This window comes from Lygodium microphyllum, chromosome 1 (assembly GCF_053477565.2).
Source record: "Lygodium microphyllum isolate KBCC chromosome 1, Lygodium_microphyllum_v1.1.10, whole genome shotgun sequence".
Lineage (NCBI taxonomy): Eukaryota > Viridiplantae > Streptophyta > Polypodiopsida > Schizaeales > Lygodiaceae > Lygodium > Lygodium microphyllum.
Genome location: NC_141135.1, coordinates 163,127,084 through 163,133,928, shown reverse-complemented (window position 1 = coordinate 163,133,928; position 6,845 = coordinate 163,127,084). Strand labels below are relative to the sequence as shown.

The 6,845-nt window shown below is 41.2% G+C and overlaps 1 pseudogene; it reads left to right on the top strand.

Moving 5' to 3' along the window:
- The first annotated feature begins 725 nt into the window (after window positions 1-725).
- LOC148041909 (xyloglucan galactosyltransferase XLT2 pseudogene) lies at window positions 726-3,417 on the top strand (annotated as a pseudogene).
- The last annotated feature ends 3,428 nt before the right edge of the window (window positions 3,418-6,845 follow it).

Sequence of the window (6,845 nt, the reverse complement as noted above, 5' to 3'; positions counted from 1 at the left end):
ATAATATAGGAGCAAAGGAGGCTGAGACTTGATGTGTGGTTTCAAGTTGTGAAGAACAAGGAGCTAGTTATTACACAAGAGCAAAGGAGAATTGAGGAGCCTCAAAAGACTCTAGAACCAACCCTTGGAGAATGAAAAAGATGCGAGCCTAAAAGAACCAGAACTTGCAGCCAACAAGGTACTGAACAAATATGAGAGTACTATGTAGATCATTGAGGTGCGATCTTACTATGATCTATGTGGTTGTCAAGCAAGGATATAAGTGCTATGAGTACGACTTTGATTCAAAATGCTATGCTCAGGCTTAGCCTCATTTTTTTGGGACTTTGTCTGAAGATGTAAATATTTACTAATTTGTTTTAATACAATTTGCAAATTACATTAACGTTTTATTTAAAGAAAAGAGGAGAACCATGTGAGGGATTTCTAAGAGTCTCATGTGCTTTATTCCAAAGAGTAGGAACATTTGGAGCTTGGTGAATTAGGTTCCGAAACAGTCCTAATAAAATATAGGAATTTGGACATATATCTATATATATATATATATATCTATACCTACATTATAATATGGATATATATTTTCGGGTTTCGAAACCTGGATGGCAAAAATTTAAAAAAAGTTAAATCCATATGGCAAAAAAAAAGAATGTGACATGTTTTGGAGAATGGCTGCTAGCTAGCGAGCTAGGAAATCGAGCTCCCATATGAAAGCGTCGGCGCGGAGGCCAAAATGAAACACAACAAAGCAGAGACACACACACACACACACACACACGAAGGTAGAGAGACACAGACAGCCTACAGGACACACAGTCTCTCTTGTATTCTCTGCTCTCCCCCCCCCTCATTCATACTTCATCGGTACACCTGACTGCTGAGAGAGAGAGAGAGAGAGAGAGAGTCTCTTGCTATCTTCCCGAGCTGCCTCCCCTCCTTCGCGCTTATTTAGTACACCTGAGACGCACACACAGACACAGAGAAAAAGAGAGAAAGAGAACTCTTCGTAACTTCCCGAGTCGCCTCCCTTCATCGCGCTTCTTCAGTACACCTCAGATACAGAGAGATAGACACGCACAGAGAGAGAGAGAGAGAGAGAGAGAGAGAGAGAGAGGATCATCGATCGGCCCAAGACCATGTATGGAGCTCCCCGCTTGCCCAAATACGCGACAGACCACCACCCTGCCGGCTGCAGCAGCAAGTCTTTCTTGCAGCAGCTGCTGGTTCCATGGTGCCACATTCATGCCTCATCATCGGCATCCCCGTCCTCTTCGGCCTTGCGCGCCTTGCTGATCGTCCTCCTGGCCGCCCAGCTCCTCTTCCTGGGCATCCTCCGGTTTGGGCCTACCCCCGCCCCTTCCCCCTCCTCTCTCCCTGTGCCTAAACATCTCCTGCAGCCTTTAGCCCAAAGCACCCAGCAGCACACAGGCACCTCCGGCTCTTCTCTCCAGGACGGGGCACATCACACAGAGGATACAGAAGCTAGCTCCCATAGCTCACATAAACAGGAGCCGCTTCTAAACGAGCAGAATCGTCCCGTCTCTGATTCTTCCTCACAGGATAAAGTCTCTTCAGGCAATGAAGCTTACACATCCAGTCATGCCACAGGCACCCCTTCAGAGGATCAAGGCCCTTCAGATACTCAAGCTTTCACATCCAGCTCAGGCACCCCTTCACAGGATCAAGGCTCTTCAGGTAATCAAGCTTTTACATACAATCATGTCTCAGGCACCCCTTCAGAGGGCACCCCTGATGAGACATGCCCGGATGGTTACATCTTTGTCTACGACTTGCCTCCCATCTTCAACCGTGACATCATTGCCAACTGCTCCGGCCTCAGCATCTGGATTGATGTCTGCCCAACATTGGCTAATGGTGGCCTTGGTGAGTCACTCGGAGATGCTTCTCCCCTCGGCCAGGCAGGATCATGGTATGTCTCTGATCAGTTCTCCTCTGAGGTCATCTTCCATAACCGGATACTGCAGCATCCTTGCCTGATAGACAAGCCTGAGCTTGCTTCTGGCTTTTATGTCCCATTTTATGCTGGATTGGAGGTGGGACGGCATCTCTGGGGAGGTTTCTCAGCTGAGAGAAGAGACAGGGTACCCAATCAGCTGCTTGAATGGCTTGATGGGCAGCCACATTGGAAGAGGAATGGAGGATGGGACCATTTCTTGATGGTTGGAAGAATCACCTGGGACTTTCGAAGGTCTAAAGATGAAGACTGGGGCAGCGGGTTCTTCCATCACCCCTCTATACAGAACACAACCAGACTGCTTATTGAGAGGAACCCTTGGGATGAGAAAGAGATGGCTGTGCCCTACCCTACCAATTTCCATCCACAGAGTGATGCTCACATGAAGGCCTGGCAAGCCCATGTCAGGAGCCTGCCCAGGAGCCGTCTGTTCTCTTTTGCAGGCGCTCCTCGAAAGGGGTTCCCTAATGACTTCCGGACCATCTTGCTTGAGCAGTGCAACGCAGCACAGAGGTGCCAAGCATTGGATTGCTCCAACAGGACCTGTGATAACAATCAGAGGACCTTGGAGCTCTTCATGGATTCTGTATTTTGCCTGCAGCCAAGGGGGGATAGTTTCACAAGGAGGTCCACTTTTGATTGCCTGCTGGCTGGCTCCATCCCCGTCTTCTTCTGGGATCGAAGTGCCTATGTGCAATACAAATGGCATCTGCCAGCCGATGCAGAACGCTACTCTGCATTCATTCCGAAGGAGGACATAAGAAAGGGGACTCAGATAGAGCAGGTTCTGAGCTCCATACCAGAAGGGAAAGTCAGGTACATGCAGGAAACAGTGGTTGAGATGATACCAAAGATTGTATATGCAGTATCTGGGGGCAGCTTGAGAGAAGAAGTGGATGCCTTTGACATAGCCATTGCAGGGGTGATGAGGCGATTCAAGGAGCTTGGCCTTGGTCCGGCCAGGTGGACAGGTTAATCGGCTTGATAAGGGGTCTAATTGCTTGATCAATAAGCATAAATTTTTTGGGGCAAGCATTGAGAATTGCCTAATAGTATGTCAATAATCAGATATGAAGTAATAGTATGTCAATATATCAGATATGATTGATCCAAGGATGCCAATAACTGAAGTAGGATTATAGTTGGAGAGTCCTTTTACAAAGCCCACTATAATAGTTGTAAGACTCCAGTCTCCAGCTGTGTATATGGACAATGCATACATGGCATTATCTGCCATGAGAATTTTTGATGGGCAGCATTAAATTTTTTTTGAACCATAGAAACAAACCCTTTCATAATGGCCATGGGAATTTGTCCTGACATGGTATGCAAAAGGAAGAGAAAAGGTAAAGGTAAGAACGTTATTGTTGTGAGAAAGGGGCCTTTTGTTGGTAGGGTATCCACGTGCTCTCTTTTCTTGTCTTTGAGGTTCTGGAATTTGTTTAGATGTTTAGGGCTGTCGACAGCCCACAAAAGAGGTGCTACAATGGGTAGTGAGTACTCCTTAGTGCGCTTGCCATAATAACCATGTTTGCTGTGGATGACTAAAGCTGAAGGACCTTAGCCTATAGGTCATGAGTGGTTCATACATATTAGCACTACACTAACTCTCTCCTCATATCACATAGTGTTGGGACCTTGGCTTATGACTTTGAGTTTGAGGGTAATCCCAATATCGTCTCTTAGAAACTCCATTGTTTAAGACTTGGTAAGTGATGGTATTTCCTTCATAGCAAATATTGTCAGTGTGCAAGTGTAAAGGTTCTCCCTTCAAGTACAAAGAGTTGAAAGAGTTTGAGTGAGTATGTCGAGCTCACTTGATCCTTGAACTAGGTTAAAAGAGTTTAAAACAGTTTGTGTTAGCCTTCATTTAGGACAAGAAAGTTAGGGTTAAGTGCAAGTAAAAAGTGAATGGTCCTTTGATTTGGATGGGAGAGATGGAGCTTGGGTTCATGTATCGTGAATGAATGATCGTTAAATGGGGATGAAAAAGTGAATGGGAGAGGTGGACTTTGGGTTCGTGTATCGTGAATGAATGATCGTTAAATGGGGATGAAAATGTGAAGTATTGGTTTTATAGAGTGTGAGGCTAGCCTTATGTTAGAACGTCGAGGGTTTAGGAGTTCAAATACATCTTGCAAATCAACTAGGCAATGTGTTTGTGTCCCAATGATAGTATCATAAGGGTACTCAAAAGAAGTTAAAAGTTACCTTACATGAAAGAAGTACAAAGTTGAGTTGTCATGATATAGTCTAGTTTGCACTAGGGCTAAAGTTGAGGTTCTTGTTTTTCTATGAAGTCTAGAAGAAAGTAGTTTGACGTTGGGGACACTGCATCCTAGATTTATTTGTTACGAGTGTTGCACATTTACGATAATGTTGTAATGGTCATGTTAGAATTGAGAAATTCAAATACATTACAAGATGATTTTTACTTTTAGGTAGAGCAATGTGGATTGTTGCATTGTGATTGAAGCATCAATGTGACATGTTTGTTGCACAAGAAAGTCTATGCTACACCCATAGTAAGGATTCAACAAAATAATGGTAATATTAAAATGTTCTAATATTTGTTTTAGTTGGAAATAGTAATGATTACCACTAATTTGGTACCTTAAGTAAACACAATATTTCTTGTATGTACACCATCTATAAATTTTATTCATAGATATTGTTAGCCCACATTATGGAAAGGTATATAAAAAAAGATATATTTATACATTACTTTTTTCACAATGCAAACAAAGTCCATGCAAAGAGCATGCCTAAACACGCTCCAAGGATATGTTCAAGATAGACTTCCAATTTGGGCCTTGTTTATCACATTGCTAGGCAATATACTAAAACGTTTCACACATCTTGCTAGTCTTTATTGCACTTTATTCTTTTCAACCTCTCAATCAAGTAATATAGACACAACACTCTCATATTTAGACCATTACAAATACAACATACGTGCTTGAAAGTTTTCAAATCGTAGATAGTTTTAGCAACTCAGATGTTTTCTTTAGAACTTAAAAAAAAACTAGGCATTACATGTGCTTTGATTGGATATTAGCATCCCTTGACCTATGTTTGTTATACCTATAATGTTGCGTTCATTAAAGTGATGCTAACCCTTTCAAGCTTTATCTTTAGACAACCTCACATTCATCTCGCGTAACGACAAATTGTAATTTAGCATTACATTCTTCCATAATCATGGCATAATACATCATTATTATAGTTAGCACCTTGTATAGATCCAAAAAATAAGTATTTGCAGACTTGATTGCATAAGCATTAACTGTCTCCAATTCAAATTTTCCATATGTAACATTAATAGGATCTCCTATCAATTTCAAAAATTTAGTGTGGAGCATTTTTCTTGCCTTTATATTTGGATGGTCTAGGAGGAGTTATAACATTATTTGTCTTTAGTACATGACCAAGTCCATATTTCACACCTTTCAAAACTTTGGAGCAAATCATTGTGCTAATGTTGGCTTTAGCATATACTTCATGTGTAAGCTAGAAAACAAGTGTGGTTCTTAATAAATGGGAAATGTGTTATATGTGGGCACCATGAAGTTTCTTTATGGCCATTTATGGCATTGAAATCCACTCTTCTCTTCAAACAAGTGGATATGTGACTCCTACATGCAGCTGTTGAAGGGGGGGGGGAGGGAGATTATTGATGGCTCCAATGCTCAAGAATTGTGCATGCAATGGTAAAAGCAAGATAAAGCCATGGAAATTGATTATGTGGACATTATTTATATTGGTGAAAATAAGGTGAAAATATGGAGGAACTAGAAAGGAGGATGCGAGAAGATTAAAAGCCCTTCAATCAGAGAAATAATGTAGCCATTGAAGATGGTAAGTATGTGTTCCATGCCCTTGTGACTTTCTCCCCTTTGAGAATCCATGTAAGGTACACAGAGTATCCATTATGTAACCTATATATCTATTTTAGGAGTAATGACCTATCATGGAGGATGAGTTCTCCCACAAGTTTTGGTCCATATTTGGCTCAAAGGCTTTGATATCTGAGTTTAGATTTGTTGGCAAATGTTTTTTCTTGGTTGGTGTACTCTAAAGCCAAGAGAATTTTGGTTTTGGATTAAGTAGTTGGTTTTAGAGGAACTTGGTGTATTCATTACCTTGGTATATTGGCTTTAACCTTGAGGAGGTGTTATTGTTAGAATTCTTAGTATGGGTTAGCTTTATAGGCCTTCTTGTTTGGTTGGATAAGGAGATCAATGTACTACTTGAAGCTTTGGCCAAGATTTTTTATGTCCCATCATCTTCCACTTCCGATAAAGATTTTGAGGTAGGAAAAAGGGCATGTATTTTATGTAATAGCAGGAGAAACATCCCATAAATGTTGGAGCTGTTTGATCTTAATGGACTTGAGCTTATAGTGGAAGTAGGTAGTAGAATGCCATGGTAGTGCAAAGACATAGGAAGGAAGGGAAAAGCAAAGCATCAGGTAGTGCTTTTGAGAAGAAGGAGAAAGGCAAGCACCCCAAATCAAGCAAAGGAAAGAAAAGGGAGGTTAGCCACATAAAGAAGAAAACTCCCAAAGGTAGAAAGTATAGTCAAGCAACTAAAGACATGGCTAGGCCCATGCAGTCATTCCGAAGGTTAGCCATGAGTTTGCCAAAGCATAACAATTAATGTTAGAAGAACTTATACATTAATATTAATATTTTTGGATCATAAATTGAGAGCATTATATAAATTAACTCAAATCAAAGTCACAATTAAAATAAATAGTATAAGTTGTTTTTAAATAGTTAACACTAGTCTTATAATTTGCTATAAAAGTGGATGCAAACCACTTTAGTTTCTCAAGTTCTAATTCACTATAATTTGAAATAACATGTGCATA